This window comes from Phalacrocorax carbo, chromosome 1 (genome assembly GCF_963921805.1).
Source record: "Phalacrocorax carbo chromosome 1, bPhaCar2.1, whole genome shotgun sequence".
Classification (NCBI taxonomy): Eukaryota; Metazoa; Chordata; class Aves; order Suliformes; family Phalacrocoracidae; genus Phalacrocorax; species Phalacrocorax carbo.
Genome location: NC_087513.1, coordinates 75,263,227 through 75,284,094, shown reverse-complemented (window position 1 = coordinate 75,284,094; position 20,868 = coordinate 75,263,227). Strand labels below are relative to the sequence as shown.

At 38.8% G+C, this 20,868-nt stretch overlaps 1 protein-coding gene across 4 annotated transcripts in view; it reads right to left on the bottom strand.

Moving 5' to 3' along the window:
* Window positions 1-20,868, bottom strand: part of RASSF8 (Ras association domain family member 8) — an 87,291-nt gene that overhangs the window by 40,332 nt on the left and 26,091 nt on the right. For 2 of the 4 annotated variants that reach the window (XM_064460204.1, XM_064460232.1), the window contains exon 2: window positions 6,211-6,309. The exons of 1 other annotated variant lie outside the window; for it this stretch is intronic. The gene's annotated coding sequence lies outside the window, so the exon portion shown is untranslated. Of the gene's footprint in view, window positions 1-6,202; window positions 6,310-20,868 lie in introns of all 4 variants that reach the window. One more of the 4 variants, XM_064460212.1, reaches the window with a different exon arrangement.

The following is a 20,868-nucleotide window of genomic DNA, read 5'->3' as shown; positions in this document are numbered from 1 at the left end:
GAAGTCTGGAATTACTTTCAAAAGTACAAAGCTAGACTTAAAGAAGACAGGCATCCATTTTTCTCTTTCTATTTAGTGACAGATTATCTGAATATTAACTTGAAGGTATTTGTGAGGTCTTTGCAGGTTTGACAATTGAGATAGACTTTAAATTTGTCTCTGTTTAGCTACTATTTTTTTCTTCCTCGCTTTAAGAGATCAATTACTAAAGAATGTTTCCTTTACAACCAAAATTCAAAAAGCAAACTTATTTAAAGCACAGAAATTCTCATTTTTAAACACTGTGAAGCTATCATTTGTAGGAAGCAGTCTACAGAATTGTCAAAGCTTGGTGGAAAAAGAAAAAAGATTGTATCAGAATGACACGCCTCCAAAAAGCAGAGTTTTTCCTGCACAAGGGAGAAATGACTAACGTGCACTGCAATTAGTGAAAAAAAATCAGTACTATCTTTTCAGTTGCAGGCTGGGAAAACTACATTTTTAGTTACTGCCACACAAACATCAAGCAGAAAAACTTTGAGCTGTTGTTAGAAATAGGGTAATATGCACATATTTTGTCCTCTCAAATGTTTAATGACTGTGTATCATTAAACACCCAGAAAGTGTGAGGTCTTCGACATCTTGCTACTACAAGTAGTAGAACATTGCAGAATTCTCTTGTGATCAATAAATTAATAAGAACAAAACTATGACCTCAAAAAGGTCGGTCAGACTAGCTTAACATTTAAGGTTAGAGTCCACAGGAAACACATGACCCCATTCTTTTCACTGCTCTACAGAAAAAGTCAAACCAGCAAATGCAGCAGTAAGAGGATGCAAACCTCACCAAAGCGCAATGAATTAATGAACAGAAGTATGAAATGGTTTGCCTGCAACACCAAGGGATTGGACGCAGCGACCCATGTTACAAGTACTGAGGAACAAATCAAACATTGTTGAAGCAGAAAAGCTAGGCTTTTCTGTCTCTTCACAGAAGTGGCATTTCCACTCGCTACCCTCCCCATCATTTATTATCAATACCTCACACCTCTGTCCTTATTTCCAGACATACTGTCTCCACTTCAGAGACATTCCATTTTCAGTTTGCCCTCAGTTGGCAAGAAAATAATTAATCCCAATTTTGAAAAAGCACTGGCAGAATTACTGGGGTTTGGTTTTTGTTTTGTTTTTTAAACATAAGACAAGCATATTGCCTCAGAAACATAGTCATAGTATTCAACTTTAAATGCATTCCAGAAACTTGAAGTACAGGTGCTACAAATGCAAATGAACCATTTAGATCTGGATGCAAGATCTGAGTTTTATATAAGGATGGATTTACATAGGACAATAAGAAAGGGAAGGAAAGGAAGCCTTACATGAGAAAGCAAGAAGCTACATGTAATAAAAATGTGAACAAGTGAAGAAAAAGAAAAACGGATGCACACATCATGGTATCTTCTAATTTAGCTATGCTACCCTACCAGTCTGAACAGGTACAAGGTTATCAAAGAGCTGCAACACAGATAGCAAGGGAACAGGAGGTACATTGCGCAGTGTTCAACGCCGGAGTAGGGAATGGAGAGACAGAAGAGGTGAAAAGCGCTTCTTGTAATCCAAAGAATGCAGCAAAATTCAAGGATCCCAGTGGTAACATCAAAGCAATCTTGTTTTTTTCTCCTGTACTGACTCAATCCAAAAGACAGTGAAATGTGCTAGAGAAGCAATGAAAACGCAACAGGTATCATGCTTCCTTTGAGATTATTTCTCACATCAACCAGAACTTCCCAGCCTGATCAGAGAAACTCTCCCTGAACCAGAGATCCTTTTAGAGAGCACCCAGAAACTTGTCCCATCTCTTCACTCCTTTCAGTAGATCCTAGCAGCAACAATTGGAGGGGACAGAGGGGCAGGGAAATCGCAGCGAGATCAACGAGATATATTTTGATTCATGACCTGGGACATTCAGATTAAAAAGAAATTCCACACTACTTACATGGCAGAAATATGGTTCTGGAAGGGAGCGCACACAGTTTTTCAGTCCAGCCAATAACAGCAGAACTATCTCTTAGCTCAGGAGGGCTAAAGACATCTACTTCATGCACAACATAAGCCACAAAACACTCCAGCAGTTACTCACAGCTGGAGGATACAAATGAAGTCTCAGTGCTTAAACACCAACACAGTCTGGTTTTATTGCTTATTAAGCTTCCCAGAGAATGTAATATCCCTCTTTCTGTGTTCAGAAACAGAGAGTGGACAACCAGGTAGAAAACTTTTGCAGGCCATGCAAATGGAAGGGGAAAAGCTGTTAAAGAAAGCAGTATTATACACTAGCTTGTGACCCAGTACCCATTGCACTACTAGTGAAAGCCTCTGAAGTGACTCTGAAAACAAAGGTTTTGTCAAGTGTATCTAAGACTTTGTACGAGTTAAATCAACATAGAGAGCCAGAAGACCTACACTGAACTTTAAAAAAAAGTAAGTCTATAATTCTCAAGCAGGACAATTTTTGCCCACTCTTCACATTTAAGTTGAGGAAGAAAAGTTTCTCAAAGTTACTCCTCTGTTTTGAAATCAAGCAGAGACAAGACTGAAATTCTAATTTATTAACTGAAAAAAGGAAGCATAAGGCTCCTTGACCACCTACTATTCACAAAAACCCTTGTCCTGAACTGCCACTTTTCAAAGCTGTAGAGACAATTCTAGGGAATCTACAGCACCTGAAGATCATAAGGGGAGGCGTATTGGGCCAAGACCAAATGTCCATCCAGCCCTGTAAATCTGTCTCCAACAGGGATTCATCACTCTAAGTAGGTCACTGATACTGACCTTACATGGAAGATCTTTGAAGTACCTGACAGGAAAATATATCACCCATCTGGTGATACAAAACACATTTATCCTGACCAGCAGCAGCTTATCTTTGCTAGTTAACAGTTCAAGAGCAATTGCAACTGCAACTATGACATTCAAAAGGAAAGAATTTGCACCAATACAAAGTCTCAGCACAAGAAAGCTGTCCTACATGACTTGCATAAAAAGCAGAAGTCAGAAGGGTAGTGCCCCTTTGGAGGAATGTGGAGCAGGACCTGAAACCTTGACTGTTGCTGTTGCAGAAAAGATTAAGACCTTGCCTCAGTAAACTGGAAGACAAGAAATATATTGGACATTAAAATTCCTAACCCATAAAAGGAACAAGGAGCCATAGCAAATGCTTAGAGAAGAACAAAAAGGCTGGAAGAACACTTTAGGGTTCTCCTGAAAGTCCTGTTGGCTTCCAACTGGCCCCAGCTCACAGGTGAGAGTTGTAGTTATTAGCCTCAACCGGATTCCTCTTCTATTCTTCAGTCTCCACAGCTTTGTGGCAAGGAGTTCCACAAATCTAATTCTTGTGGTATGAAAAACCATCTGCTTTTTGTTTGTTCTGAACTAGGTTTCTGTCAGCTTCAGTCCATGTCCATTGTTCTTGTGCTGCCAGAGTGAACAAAATGAATGCCATGAAGGCAAACAGGACTCATGATTTTTGTAGGGTTCCCTCCTACACTAAGCTGTTTTTCTTTCAGACTGAAAAGTCCCAGCTTGCTAAATTGCTCACGTCTCATCTTTACTACCCTCCTCTAAGCATTTTCCAGTTCTACTGCCTTCTCTCTGAGATGAGGGAACCAGACTGAAAAGACTATCCAAAACATGTGGGAACCATGGATTTATATATTGGTATATGTTTTTCTTCTGTCATTTTATTTACTGATTGACACTCAATAAAAGTGGATATTTTTTTTAGGTATAAAAATCTATGACTCCAAGATTTCATCTGATAAAGTGTTTTAACAAAGCACGTACTACAAGCTGACCCTTTCTCTTGCTCCCCAAAATAGACCGCAAACTGAAGTCACATAATACAACAAATTAGATTAGTGATGCTTATGAGGAAAAAAATTGGTTTATTGAAAACAAGCGAAGGTAAATTATAAAATCCTCCCATGGGAGGATGGGCAAGCACCAACTTGAGAAATTTTCAGCAGGCACATACCTCCTGTCTCATACAATAAAATCATTCAAAGAGCATAACTCACATGGCTCATTTCAAAGTGACAAATAAAGGAGTGACACTCTAGTCACCTGGCAGCTAGCCACAGACTTGCTGTACTAAGAGGAATTTATTGAAATAATAGCCACATCAAATACTTAAATATCTTAACTTGGCAGAAGACAACCTGACTCAATACCACCACTTTCTCAGTTCCCTAGAGTTACAGGTTAACATACATAATTATTTTTTTTTGTGTGTGTGTGTGTATATATATATACACACACATATATGCACGCGCTCTGGCTAAATGCCACCTGGGAGAAATATGAGGCCAGTGTATTTATAAATTCTGCGTGCTGTTTCTGTCAACAGGACTATCTCCATTGCTGGTGTTACTCCACCATATAGAATCATCATACTCTTTAGCAAGAGTATGTTGTGCCAGTTGTGCACAGCAATTAACGCTCTGTACATGTCTGCTTCAGAAATTATAAGTGCTTTATATTGAAAAGATACATAAAGTGCCTAGAATGTGACACTGAAAGTATTTTAATGAATAGCCAAAAAGACCTCCCAAATAAAGGATGACTTAAGACAGTGTCAGCATCTAAAGCTAGACTCCAAGACAATACAGCATGCATATCCATACACACACACACACACGTGTGCTACGCTTCAACAAAGCTTCTATCTAGTATATAGGCTGCATTTTTTATATGTGTGTATATATAAATTTCTACTAGCTAACATTCTATACTGTTTACGGACAACGACAGTAAGTACTTTCTGTCATGCAGCACTACTGCCTATTGTTACAGGGCTGGAAGAACCCCCAAATAATGATGTCCTTCAGCCTCTCCTGTAGTAAGAAAAAGCTGCTGTACCTTTATGCTTGCCTGTACTTCAGATACACAGAACTTAAAGATGAAGCAAGCTATCATTTTGGCAAATGACCAAAGTATTTTATTCTATTTAGTTATATTGATCCTCAATTATCAATAGAATACTACAAAATATAATATTTGAAATAGAAGTTGTAGAATGGCAGTCTATACATTAAAATGTTGAAGGGGTGTGATTGGTATCGAAGTCTACCACTTAAAAGCTGCCATATCTACATAAGTAAGGCCTATAAATAGTGACAAGCCAGAGAAGAAACTGCATTCTGCTCACAGACTCCAGGACACGTTAGCGAGTAGTTTTCCCCCACTTGCTTCACCAACTTCATTTACACTATAGAACAGGTCTCAAAAATTGAAGCAATATGAAAAGCAATACCAATGCATAATCTGCCAGTATATATTTTTATAGCATTGAATTTTAAGTTCTGACATTTCTACTACATCAAAAATCAACCGCAGCACCAGGAAAAGCATTATCTACTACTGTTTTCTTTTCCTGACATCTCTTCTGGATTCTTGGCAGTGTCTGACTTGCCAAGCTGAGGACATCTCCTTATACCCAATGTTGTATTATAAATGTACACTCACATTAAAAATGGTACACAGCTGGACTGCAGGATTGTTGGGGGTGGAGGTGTTTTACAGTCACAGTACTTCTGCAAAGCTTCTATTTGAAGGGGGGAAGGGGGGAAAAAAAGAAATAGAAATGCTCCTCTCCCCAAATGAAGGGAAGTCAAGAACTCTACCAAACCAAAGCAGATCAGGGCCCTCTGCTCAGAGCACATCTATGGCATAATCCAAGAGGCAGCTGCAGCCTGCAATCTCCAAACCTGTGAGCGACCACAGCCGATTGCCTGACCTACCAGTCACCAACAAGCTGTTGCTGGCACCAAGAGCTGCTGCCCAAGATGACCTGACAACTAGACAAGGAACCAGGGACAAAAGTCTCCTCTCATTCAGGGCACACTCCCCAGTGACAGGGACAGGACAGCCTTGCTTTCCCTCTTCTACAGCTGGAGGGAGCATATACACGGAGGTCACATACAGGAGAGAGAAGCTTGGCAGGACCATTGCACGTCTGCTCTGAACACAACTGTTTTGAGAAAACAGACGTTGCACAGAGCGGGGAGCTGGGATCTTGCTCAGATTTCTAACCTTAAGAAGAAAGGGGAAGTGATGAATATATATTTATGAAGTTCTTTAATCTTTAGAGTTCTTGGCATGTTTTATGTCCAAGTACTTTCAGAAGAGAGAAGGAAGACTCTTATGTGAAATATTTTGGTCATACCTTCTTACCTGCAGATGAAGTCAGACAAAGATGTCTGCTTATGCCGTAGGCCTAGCGCAGTCTGCCTCTCCAGGTGTAGGTGTCAACTCTGCTGACAAGGTCAGTTGCTAGAAGAAAAAATTGAAACATTGTTCTACATTAGTAAACCTACCTTCTTGAGGGTAAAGTCCTATTGCCCCTCTTCCCTTTAAAGCTTTGGAAAAAGCACAGTGTTCATCTGGCACCTATAGATATGTATATATAACAGCCTGCTACATACCGGTATTTTATTTTTTAAAAGTTAGTTCAAAAGCAATGTGGAATACTGCACTTAATTTGCTACCTCTTATGCCTGGTGTGACATTTTCCTGCTACAAATAACCAAGTATGGTAAACAACATTTCAACAGCTTTCCAGAACATTAAGAAAAATTAAGCACTGTATTAGGTAGTCACAAGCATCTACCACTGCTAAACTGTAAATATAAGAGATTATTTCACAATCTTCTTTCCTAATTTTCTTTTTAAGGAAAATAATCCTCAAACTGGAGGTGTTCCAGATGTGAAAACCTCCAAGTGCTCTTGAACTGCATACCCTGACTCCCTTGCAGTAGTGAATCACGGCCAATGCGTGCATAAGAAGTCAAACTAGGCAAAGGGTAACAAATCCCAAACTGCTGATTAAGACTAATATTAATCAGCTTGGAGGGGATGCTTACTACAATGATGTTTAACAGCATCATTGTAACAGACATACAAACATTACCTAATACTATGTCACAGCTAAGGAGAACATGTGAGAAGTGGTTATTTTTAAACCTTCACCACCAAAGACTTTCTGAATAATATTTTAAAGGAACATATCTAGTATGCATAAGACTACATGGGAACTTTACAGTTTAACAGAAGCACAGAGGAATAGATCTAAATCAGGAAAACTTTTGTCTAGTCTTTTTAGCATCTCATCTTCCACTGTTGTGAGCCACTTATTTTGTCAAGACAAACTGGTTTTTTCCTGGTACCTGTCAGAGCTGTATGAAAAGATTCAATAAGAACCAACTTCAGTGTAAGCATGTCATAAGGGTCCAGAAAACAACAAAACCTCTTAAAGACCTGGAAAAACCAGACTGGCCTGCTGTAAAATACTAGAGCACATGCACTACGCATTTAAGTTCTACAGGAGTAAATACTACTTTCATTATGGCCAAACCTTCAAACTAGACATTCAGGAGCTCCAGAGATCTCAGGCATGTATCAAACTGTTTTCACCAGCAGCAGCTGAAAACATAGCTTTCATTCGCAAAGCAGCATTCATTACATTTCCCCAAGTTGTCAGAATATATTTTTGTGAAGTCATGTTTTGTGCTTTCCATTCTGTGGACCCACTAACAATTACTAATGGGTCACATGAGCCTTTTACTTTAGCTCTGAAATAAACAGTAAGCAGTTCTTGGTGAGTTTACACCTCAACAGAGAAGCTGTAATTTCATAAAATGAAGAAGTGCTTGTCAAACATCCTTAATGTATTTGCTTACAGTTACATTATAGAACATTGCTTTAGATTCTCTACTTGGATTTATTCAGCACATAGTCACAACTAGAGTCAAGCAGTCGTAGATAATGCTGAACACTCATTTAACCCACCACATCATGTTAAATCATCAGTGCTCAAGCCTTAGTTATTATCAATCCCCACATATGCATGATAGATTAGGAAAATAAATCTGGTTGTAGGACACAGATGGTGACTCAGTTAATCCAGAGATGTATATGCTTGAGATTTGATGGGGGAAGGAAAGGTAGAGAGGTGAGAAATAGCGTCTCACCCCAATCGGAGCTCAGCTTCAAGATGCCGAAGTTGTCTTCACCTATTGCAAACTGATCAACTGCCAAGAAACAAGTACTAAACATTTCAGTTACTGTTCCTTGTTAACGACTCCAAAATACTGTACACAACGGGCAAAGAATAGGGGATTTTTAACCTGAGAATAGAGTAGCTGTGATGCTGATCCAGCAGTAGGGACCAACACTTCCACTCAAACAGAGATGCATTATCTTTAGCTCTGTTGAAACACTGGAGCTCTTCTCAGACTACTTTGCAAACTGAGTGGGAAGGAGCAAGGATAAGAGCTACATTCTGTCCTTAGGGACCCCTATTAAATCAGATTCTCAACATCAGCCACTTCCTCTTTGTTTTCCTCCAGCCATATGGCTTCCTGACAAAATCTGAACAAACAATAAATGCATTAATCAAGCCACTGTTAGAGGAAAAGGCTCTTTTTTCCCCTGCTTCTCTTCATCAAACCAGACATTTTAATGGAGATGTTTTAATGTTTTATATATTTTATTTTATGGAAGTCCCAAGGAAAGTACTAAAGTCTTCTTTGTTCTCCCACTGCAGCCTCGTTGACTGGAGCCCCAGTTCCAGTATGTACTTGTAGAGGAGATCCTGACATGTTAAAAGGCAAAAAGATACAGGAATAGAGAGAAGTCAGTCAAGCCAACAAGAAAGGGGTCCGGTCTCATTGAATCTCGTACTAGGGATCCAGTAAATTGCTGCCTAGGCTACCTAGCATACTGTGTGAAGAAACAGAACAACTACTTTTTTTTTTTTTTTTAAGTAGAGGTAGGTAGAACAAGAGAAGCATTAAAAGTAATTTCTATTCCTACAACGATCTGGGGAGGTGCATGCATGCAAGTGCCAGAAGCAGGCCAGAAGCAGCTGAAAGGAAAAACTTCTTTTAAGAGATGCCACAATAAAGGACTTCCCCCAGAGGCCAGATTTCTTTGAAAGATGAACCAAGATGACCAATTCCACACAACAGGCTAATTAATCTGTCTCCAAACCGGTAAAATCATGCAGGTGATCATGCCATTTTGAGATCATGAGGAAATAAACACCGCACATGCAAGGAACTCTATAAAGAATAAAATTTCTAGCTCTTGTAGGTGGGAAGATCCCCATCTCCTGTGGAAAAGGGGAAAAGAATTAAAAACAAACCTAAGCAGGCTCATTGCTTCACCAAACCAAACCTGAGACTCTGCTGTGCTTCAGTTCTGCTGCTCTGTGCCAGTGGGCATATGAGTATCCCAGCTTCATGATGCTGCAGGGTAAAAACCTGTTCAGAAATAATTTCTTTCCTTGCAACAGCTTTTAAACACACCCTTCTTGTACTCTCAGATGTCACTTTGAGACACGTGATATCTGTTATCCCTGTCTATCCCAAGCATCTACTCGCATTGCACCTTGGAGCCTACCTAGCAGAGAAGAAAAGGGTTTCCTAGCGATGATGGAAGAAGGGAGAATCAAAGACAATTCATCATCCAAGTATATGATGGCATTACCAACATCAGCAAATTGAACAAGGTTGACATGCCAGTCACTACTTCAGAGAATATGGAAATGCAAAATGTCTATTGAGGATCTGTTTCCACTGATGGTTTTTCCAAAACTTCTTTGACTAAACTTTTATTACTAAATAGCCTGCAGTGCAGGAGGAGGATTGGGAAGAACAAGAAACTACTTTCAAACTCAGGTGGTCTCAGTCACACATTTCTAAAGCAACTGTAAACTTATGTGGAAGGAAAATAGGATTGGCATGGTAGCAGATCTTTTTAACTTAAATCATATTTTATTTTCTTCACAGTTGTTCTATAGGTTACTGGATGACAAAAACTATGCTCCCATTCACTTGAACCAAAGTAATCCTCTGTTTGAAGTTCCGGAGAAACATGAAGCCATTTATGACACCGAAAAAATCCTTATGGAGAAACAGCATTTAAAAAAAAAAAAAGAGTGAAGTTGGCTTTTTAAAAAATTTTTTTTTTAAATACAGAAAGCAGCGTCCTTGATTACAAGCAGGAGATCTTTAAATGAAAGCCCTTTCTGTCTTTGCTGAAGTTACACAGCAATTAGCTGTAAAGGAAAAAAATATGACAAGAGGAATCTCAAAAGATTAAATCATCTCTAAGGAGACACATCTGTAGTTTTAACAAGGTCAGAATGTTTTGGTCAGTTCTTTGGGGTAACAGTAGATATACAATGTTAGCTCATGTTTCTATCAAGGTAATGACAATTCTGAAAGACCGCAGGCATCACATGGAGCCTACCACTATGAATCATTAGCTTTGAGGTCACAGTCTAAAAAGATACACCATCATATGCCTTAAGGTAGTGGTGAAAGGTATATTTGTTTTGGACGTAGTGAGGAAGATCAGGTGCTGTGAACTACAGAGGCCTTCCATCATGTCTGGGTCAGATGGTCCCAATTATCTTATTGTTAATCAAAAATTATCCTTCTGCAGCTATATAATGACTTATATAAAAATAAATCGGGAATTAGTGTACAGCTCCTAGCAAAAAAAAAACCTTCCCTGTGACAAAATCAGTTAATGCAAGCACCATCCTTGCTTGAAGTCTCATTAAAAAGCCAATGGTCTGAAGGCCTGCAGGTACAAGATGGTTCTTCACATCAAATGTCAAAATGGCATGTAAGAAAGTTTGACAAGAAAATTTAGGTGCACCAGCGAAAAGGAGAAGGTAGTTCTCCCTCCTGCCAGCTCACTACTCTATTCTTTCTGACCCTATTGATAAACAGCTAGTGCTCCCAAAGTAACATGATCTGTTATCAGCCTGTTTTGGCTACTGCTCTTACCTATGGGGAGAGGACTGATCCAAACTGGAAACAAGACACACTATTAGGAGAATATAAGGAGCATCAACCTGGTTATGTCTTCACTGCATGTATACTGTAGAAGGTAGCCAGTCACAGCAAGACCAAAAAAGTTTATTCCTCCTCTTCCCCAGAGCAATCTAACACCTCACAAGAATTAACAGAAGAATCATTCAACCCATGACTTCACTGCATCGTTCAGTCCCATGTCTGTGTCCAGTTTGTCTACAAGCACTGAAGTCTTGCCTGCGTTACCACTAGCCCGTGGTCACATCTGAGAACGCAGCCTATGTCTGTGATTCCCATGTAGTTTTGCGTGTGTTTGTTTTTTAAACCATATCCTGTGTTAGCAGGAGCAACAACATTAACATCCCTTTCTACTTCAGTCAGAAAAGAAGTCTCCTCTTTGTTACTACTATTAAGCTCTTCTCAGGAAGATTAAAAAATTGCATGATAATCTCTTCAAATTCAACCCTAAATTACTCCCTCTTCGCTCCACAAACATGGTATCCTTGTTTTTTAAGCTCTACTGAAGTGCTGAAAAGGAAGTGCTACAAAAAGCATGTTGATACATAAATCAAAAAGACTGAAATGAAAATAATAAAGCAGCTTTATATATATATATGAAAAGTGTCTTCACCATGAACTTAAGAGTTCTGTCTGTCAGCTTTCACCTTGCAAGTAATGTGAAGTTTTCATTTGATTTCCATACTTTGCTTCCCAGGAACAACAGGCTTGAATTCAGTTAATACAATTTTAAACCTTTAGAATTCCAGTTGTTGAGAAAAGGAAAAGAAAAACCCTTGGAATGATTTATTTTTTGTTTAAACAACATATGGGAGAGAGCCATAACACATAAGCTAAGAGAACATCATCATGTAAAGTGGAATACTTACAGGTAGGGCACATTATTTCCTTTTCCACTGAACTACTAATATTTCACTTGGCAACACCCATCATTAAAGTCCACTGTAACAATTAACCCAAGATAAGGGCACAGTGATATGAGAGCGCCATCAAGACTCATTCACAGACGCTGCATGTACTACACTACTCCCTCATCTCTCACATTCTGCACAACTCCATTTGAAAGCATACTAGAATAGCAAATAAAACAGTAATTTTCTCTTCTCCTTGTCAGCAAATTTCTTCTTAAGACAGCAGGCATTGCAATGTTACACTTAACTGATAGGAAGCACGCTTTTGTCTGCTTCCTTCAGCAGTTTTAGAAGTGCGAAGATTCCTGCAGACTGCTGATCAGAGACCTCTGTTAGAAAACACTGCCTTGGCCATACTGCTGTAGTTCAATGCATTCAGGCTCACTTCACAAGGCAATTACCCAACATAGCAGTAGAGAGGGTGTGAAGTCATAGACAGAAATTGCTTTGTTGTTGAAAACTTTTTTGCTAATAGGTTGATCACAAGCAAAAAAGACTTAAGCCTGTTCCGTAGATTCAAAGTACAATGAGCAGCTCCATCACTTTACATGCCTGCCTTAGCATTTGAAACAAACTGCAGTTTTACCCTTGACAATTAATTCTTCAAACAGCATCAAACTCTTGGTTTGCCTACATATGACTCAATATTTTCCAATGATTCTCAGAAAAAGCATGTATGACAAAGCATATTTAAAGAAAAAGAGACTGAGGTAATACAGTAAAGTGGTGTTTAGCAGAGATTGGGATTAGGTTTGTGTATTCACATATCCACTGACCTGTTTGGGTTGGAGATTACTAGGAATTGCGTTCAGTTAGCTCCTATTATTAATCCTAGCAGTTAGAACCACAGGAAGTCATTTTAAAAGAACAATTCAAGTTAAAACACATGCATTAACCACTCACATCTCTGAAAAAGTATAGTTGGAGAAGTCATCCAGGTATTTAGGCAACATAAAAACGATAGCACATTAGTAGCATATAAAAATGATAGCATAATGATGTGTCATTTGCTTTAATTTCTTTCCTTAAGGATAAGTCTGGTTGACAGACTGGAATGAGATTCTGTTTTACTTGCTTTAGTGTAGTTAAGGGCATGCATGCATGCCTGTAAAACTAATGAAGAAAACAACCAGATTTCTCCTTAGCCACTGAGCACGTGTCCCAGCTAGTGTAATGACTGAACTAGTGGCAAAGCGGTAGTTTATCACGCAGCCTGTGTTTGCAATACATACTGAATCCGACAGTCCCTTCAGTTCCCTCAAACAGTCAATATTAGTTCTTGAAGAAACGATTCTGCACATTTTAGGTACTGCCAGACAATTTCTATTTCCACATCACAGCAATTTATAGTCAATTCTGGAGAGCCTGTTCTATTTTTTAAAAAATCCCGACACACTGCTGACCTTTGCTTGCAAAGATGAGGTTCTTTTCTGCTTCCATAGGTTGTTCACACAACATCATTTTGTATGATGATTTAGCACTGAGCTAAGTTAGTTTGCAGAATCCACATCAGGAATAGAAAGAAATTAAGATATCAGAATTAAACAGTCACTGCAGATAATTTGTAAATTCAAAATTGATTCATTTTAGCATTAACCCAAACCAACAAAAAAAATTCCAGTTTCAAGTCAGTTTTGTCTTTCACATTAGCAGGAACATTAGACATCACTCTGCATTTCCAACCAACCCTTTCGATACTAGAAAGTTCATCCAACAGTTATTTCCCAGAGTGTTTAAGGTTAACTTCAATTACCCTTCCTTGGCAAAAAGAATTATAAGCCACTCCTCATAACCCCCCAGTTCTGTTGCCTCAGAATTGCACAGGACAAAAGGAAGCACTTAAAGACAGTGCTCAATAGTGGCAAAGACTGGCAGGAGAGAAAACCTGCACCTTTCCTAAAGGCCTGCAGTGCTTTCTTTTGTCATTCCCATCTTGAATGCAGTGTGCTACAGTCTTCACATCTGATTCGACAAACACATCTTTCCCCTATTTCAAATGCACCGTTCCATTCACACTTTAAAGCAGAAGTCAGCTCAGCAGCCAAAAATTGTACCATTCTCCCTACCCATTCCATTTCATCCTGTCCCACATGCACCCCTCAATTTGTAAACTGGGTCAAGAATCAAATCCAGATTTATAAGAGCCAAAAGCTCACAGACCAACAGTCCAGCAATACACAGAAGCCAATGAAACTACAGTGCAAGCTATTTTATATGTCTCACCACTAAGAGGATAAGAAGAGCCAGTGAATTCTTCCCTATGCATGCCAATATTAATCTACAAGGAAAGGACTACACCAAGACAAAACAATTTCCAGTCATGAAAGATGCCAGGAAGCCCACCTCTTGGCTGTGTCTTTTGCAGACAAGGCAAAATTAAGGTGCTCAAGAGCTGAACAGACTTTTTAATGTTATCATCAATATATGAAGATATCTAAGTTTTGAAAAAACTTCAGCAGTCGAGGGTTTTTTGCGCTAATGAACATGAAAACATAGAAAGACAAGTCATTTTGTTGGATATGTTGGAATACACTCAAAGTAACTCAATTTCAGTATAAGAATAATACAGCAAGTTTGTTAAATAAGTCTCTCTGCAGACTTGTGTCTGCAAATAGCTTCTGTAAAATGAACTTCAAATGTCTCTAACTGAAAGCAAACACTGGATAATAATAGGTAAAATACTGAAGTATACAGCTGTTACGCATTTCATGGTTGTAAAAAAACAGTCACAGATGGCACCTGCAGAGAGCAAAGCTGGGCCTGAAAGCTTGCAGATTTCTAGCTTCCTCCACAGCATCTGTCCTTGTTGAAAATGAGTACCCTCCATCAGACCTTCAACCAACATCTGTGTGTCCTGAGTCATCATGTTCCCCTACCCTGAGTATGTGAAGAAATGCTATTAGTGGGATTACAATACAACATTTCTTAATTGTTACTAATCAAAAGAATAAACATTTTAACAGCTACTGCTATTATATAATCTTATGTTTCTTTTTGTTTGGAGCTTTTAGTTCTTATTTATGTAGAGTCAATAGAATCCAAACTACCTTTTTCTTTCCTTGCAATTAGCTCTGAGTCAATAGAGGACAAACAGCTGATTTTTGCTGGTTTTGCTACACACTCCTTCAAAAGAAGTTTAATCAACCCTCTGGAAGCAATCCCCCCAGTGCAATGAATTTCTACTTGAAATGCTTGACCTTGCATAGGTGCAAGTGTAAGATGAATGTGAGAGAAGGAGAAAAATTTATTTCTCTGTCGCAAGCCATTACCTCCATCAGTAAGTAAAGCCATAGCATTTGTCTTAAAGACACTAACTCAGGAGAATCTTTGTAGAAGGCCATCGAGGCTCCCACTATGGTTTCAGAAATGATGATGATCTCTAGTTAGATGCTTACTGGTAGTTAATTATCACCTGGGAGAACCAGGGCCAACTAAGCACCAGCTACCGGGAAATTCTCAAGCAGCAGTTCATGCCATTAAAGTCTTTGAAACTTTTTTATTTGTTAGTACAAAAGTAAATAGCAGCTTTTTGCTTTATCTACTACAAAACATCATTGTATCATTGACAACATAAGTAAACATTTAAAAGGCCACTAGTAACGAAGAAGATAGCAACACTTTACAGCCCAAGATTACATCAGGTTTACAATTCACGAAAACATGTCTGGGATTTAGTTCCTAGTTCACAACAACAGGAACTTTAAATCACCCAGGATGACAATTATATTTTAACTCATTTGGGGGGGAAAAACCCCAACCAAAAAACCAGAGGGATAATTTAAAAGATCCTAACTCAACAGAACAGAGAAATCAGATGTGTTCAGTAATTGACTAGAGAAAGTGTCAGGCTGCTCATCTCAAAGGCAAAAAGAAGAGACAAATCTCACGATATTCTGCCTACAGTGGAGGGGGAAGAACCCAACCCTGAAGATACTTCTATGAAGCTAAACAAACTCTAAATGTATATAAATGACATTCACTTAAGCAGAAGTTCAAGATGGATCACAAGCTGCTATGTTTTTTAAAAGTCTAAAATCACTATGAAAAAAATAAAACTGAACCTGGCAGATTATCAGCTCATTGCTTCTGCTCTCCTGTAAGGGGTTCTACAATTCAGCTTGTGGTACAGGCTGGTGCTGTCACCTGTAAATCAATCTCTTCACATCTCAAACCACTGTGGTTGTTAAATGAAAATTATCAGTTGTGGCTATAATGACAATGGTAAAAAGTTCTTACACAAACATGACCCCTGCTATTCAGTACTTTAGTTCTCCAAAAAAGGTAAAAAAAACCAGCAGATATACACTTTTGGGTAAATGCAAGGTATGGGAATGGGAGACAGGGAGAAGCTATTTTTAATAGATGACTGCTCAAGGTTACTAGGTCAAAAAAAAAAGTAACCACAATTAGGTATGTTACGATAAAGAAGATAATGGGCTGGTTAAAAATGATGTTGTATAGCAAACTGAAAATAAATGTAATAAAGCTTAGGCTAACCAGACTCCCCAAGCATTAGAACAGTGGAAGTAGAAATAACCTTAATATCCCCAAAGCCTTTTTCTCATGAGAACTTCAAATCTGGAATTATTTTTTTTTTCCCAGATTTTTAATAACTGACTAATGAAGTCCTCACATTAACTCCAGAGTCAGGCCAAGGCAGAAATCACAAGTCACCACTTCTATTCAAAGACCTTTCCTTACAGTTGAACCACCATTTACTTTTTTTTTTGTAGGGGACCATCACACTCATTACTTAAAATGAAGCACTCAACATAGGCATGAGGAAACAGAAAGCTTTTCTTCAAAGTTCAAAAGCAGGATTCAGATCCAGCTTCCATTAGCATAACAAACAACAAAAAAAAGAATCAAGATACAGAGAAAAGCAGTAATAAAGCCTATCATGTCTTTTATGCTCTTTCCAGACTTCTTTGGCAATGTCTCCCTCTTGATTTAGAGCACTGGCCAGCAAACCCCCCAAATTCCCTTTCAAAAGGTCCCATGCACAGAAACAACATGTGGGAGGTACACACGCACTACAGCTGTTAATCAAACTTCTGCAGTTCAAAGCCAAAAAGCTGCAAATATCCATGAGGCAAGTATGCTGTAAAGATGTACTGCAATGTTAATGTGCCAGCGTGTAAATACCAGCACACAAAGTTTTACTCCTTCACCTCAACAACATGATTCATAAATCACACGAGGCTTCATTAGGTGTTGGCCACTTCCCAGAAGTGTGAAGACCCCCAGAGCAGGGTGAAAGAAGTAGTTCCAAGCACCCACCCCTGAATCTGCATTGGGATCTGAAGATCCTCGCTTCAGGAAGACCTGAAGCTAAGTGGCTGAAAAATATGCTGTCCAGATCTGCTAATATATGAGAATAAGTCTGTTTTGATGAGTCACTACTTTGCCAACCTTTCATGTCTTTTTATCAACTACATCTAGACAAGGTTTAATAAGTTCCTCTCCCCTCCTCCCCAAACCTAGTTATTTTCCTGCAGAATTGCAAACATTTTTGATAAGGTATTACAAATCTAATTCCTCCTCTACCAGCAAACAGCTGAGAAAAATAGATCAGAGGAAAAATGGAATTAGTATCCTAAGATCTGGAGAAGTTTTTAGTTTACACTGATTCAGATCCCACGCAAGTTACACCAATTCTGAGAAGCCCTCACTTGCAATTATCCAGGATTTAAACAAAAACCAAGAAACAACTAATTAAGGCTTTCTTCCTTGAGGGTAAATGGAATCCATCTACATACAAAACTTTCAAAATAGTCAATAGCAAAGTATGCATATTTTCAAAACCAACATCAACAAACAATGAAACAGTTTTTGAAATGGCAAATATCAGAGACAAAAAGAGGCTGAATAGGATGCTTTTACATTCTTTGAAAATGACAAAGACTATAGGAAGAGTTAAAATGCTGTTACAGCCTAAGAGATGCATGGCTTGTTTCTAGAAAAAGCATAATCCCAACCCATTTAAAAGATACTATCTTGCTACTACATCCAAACAGTAGCACTACGAGTACACCAGTACTCATTCTTTGTCATGACAAAGAAACAACCAAACTATGAGTGGAAGAGTTCCATAGTGACCAAACTCTTCACCACAAAGCTGCAATACAGCGTGCTACCTCTCTGCAAATTATTTGAGGGAAATGTGTATTTTTCCCCTTTATGCTTCATAAGACTTAATGAAAGGATCTTAAGATACCAAGTGGGACAAATGAAATAACCTGAGCAGAAAGGTACCCCCAGACTGGAGCTATCCCATGATAGGATTGCTCTCCTGCGACTGCCAGTTCAAATATTGCATTATAAACAAGATTTACACCAGCACTTTATACTGCAAAACTTTGGAGACAGACCACTACTAAATATACAGCTTCCCTCCCACATCCCCCCACCAGAGGAAAACACATACAGCTATAGTTATAAGCACCTCAGTAAGCACTTAACGCCTGGGCTTACCTCTACTTGAAAAGCCTTTGGAGGCAAGAAACAAGATCCTTGCTTGCATGCTGCCTTACAAACCAATCAGCCCATTCCTTCACTAGGTAAACCTCACTGCAAATGGACTTAACCCAGCAGATTCCAATAATTAAGAGAAAATGAAGATAAAACATTTCCCCACTGATAGATCTATCTGGCTTAACTACTTTAAATACAGTCAATATCTTCCTTCAATATGCTTCAAGCATTTTTTGCTAATATCAGTAGCATTAGTGGTCTGATTCATTGTTCTCCTGTTCAACTCCCACCTGTTACTCAAAACTCTCATTCCTGTCTCGTTGCACTTCATTTTTCTCTTCCCTTTTAGGAGAGAGTCTTTGATACTGTGCGTGCATGGTCACTACGCCATACAAGATGCCAGCCTTACTCCAACTGAAGGCAATGAGAACTTAACAGAAGAATTCAACTGAGGTCACAAATACAATTCCTGCTAAAGGTACTATGTAACTGAGGCAGCACTGGCATTTCAGGCAGCACTGGGATGAAGCAAGAGTGTTTCAACTATCCCTGGCCTAAAGGTTTCCCAACAAAAAGCTAAGGGAGGAGCTCTACCTTAAATACTTGCTGCTTACTTTTTCCAATAACAACACAAGGAGTTAGCTGTAAGTCAGATCAGCTAGCCTAGTATCCCATCTCACACAGTGGCCAGAGTTACACTCCCAACGGCATATCGACACTGCAGCGAGAGTTTAACAGCTTATCCACAAGCAGTTTCACAGTGGAACCATGGTATGAATTATATGAACACTGGACAATATTTCTTTGGACTTCTTTCATTAAGAAGGCAGATTAGGAAGGGTTACAGGCTCACATTCAAAGACTTAACACCTAAAGACACTTAAGGTTTCCAAGTGACTAACTTGCTATGCATCAAGACAAATACCAAGCTTAAGAAGGCAGAGCATTAATGAGCTAGCAGTTGCCAGATTTGGCCTCTGTAAGTATGAGGTAAAATATACTAGCTTAAGTTAAGCAAAGAAGTTTATACTAAAGCATTTTAACTTGAAGGAGAATGGGTTAAGAACTTGGACAAAGTTATCAAACTCAGCAGATTAATATTCGCTTGTTAACTATTGTAACACAGTGTGTCACAGTCCTTAGTCTCTCAAGTCTCTTGAAATGCTACAGAGATAATGTAATAAGACAGGTACTTCACCCCTGTATTTCAAGAAGAAAACTTCTCTGGTTGAAGGGTACTTAACCACCTCCATCCCCTCTTATAATACTCTTCTCCCCCCTCCCCATCCCCCCCCATCAGTACACCTTTACCCATAATTCGGATTCACTTCTTCCAAGGTTAAAGGAGTTTATAATGCTGCAAGAACAACAAGGAGCAATGAGCAGTATTGACAGCAATTCCAAAGAAATCTGTAATTGTCCTGCATCACTGGTGTACCACATGCTAGAGAAGGTGCTTTTAGCACACCTCCAGTGTTCTTTTCATTATTTACACAGATCACTTGATCACAGTGTTTTGCTGTACTTTCAAATGCTCCTTGATTTCTGGTTTATGATCTTCTGTAGCTGAGCTGAACAAAAAAAATTCACACAAAGGTTTTTATATTTATTAAAGACACATACTGAACATGCATTTGTCCAGTTCCTTCTTCCCTGCACTAACTCCCACACAGTGACGTAAGAGAATCCCACCTCCAAAGAGACCAGCACAAAACAGTAATTACCCCACTGACAGATCCATTTCTAACTCAAGCAGGGAGTTGCAACTTCCACAAAGAGCCTCAATAATGCCCTTAAGCAGGCAATATTTCACATATTAGGTCCTTACAGAAATGCCATATAGGCACCTTTACTTCCATTGAGAAGAAAGCACGGATATCGCCAGAGGGTCTGCATTTGTTTTTCTTCCTTCATGTGCTTTCTTGTTGCCCCATCAAGTGAAAATCTACATGGCTTCCTCTCTAAATGCTTCATGAAAAGACACAGCTACAACTCAGTTTATTAATATTACGGATTAAGTATTATGTTAAGAATGCACCAACTCATTTGACTTACTATTAGCATGGTTACATTTTAGAACTATCAAAAGCTTTAAAGTACACATACACAGTTTTCTAAGAGTAACCAAATATTAAGGGAAAATACCACTTTACAGCTAGGAAATGGGCCTCTTTTCAATACATTAATGACATCTTAATTGTCTGGGTTCAAATTGACATGCAAACACCTTTACTTAAAGAAAGCATGCTTAACACTGTTGTGCATGCATAAGCATACTTAACTTACCACCAAAATGTATCATGTGACATAAACAACATTTTGCTCCCAAAAATCTAACAGTTTGTCAGTAGTAGTTTCCTCTGCCAAATTTTTCAGGAACACTGTAGCTAATTGTTCTTTGTGTTAGTCTAGATTTACAAGGCAGGGACGACTGCAAGGAAAAGAAGATATATGAAGACCAGGGAAGTAGTTTTCAAATAATTCTCTATATATGACACAATTATCACAGGAAAGCTAATAACTCTACAGAAAAAAAGCACTAGAAAAACGTAGTAGGTAAAGCATTCAAGAAGATTTTCAAAACTTTCACAGAAGGCATTCGG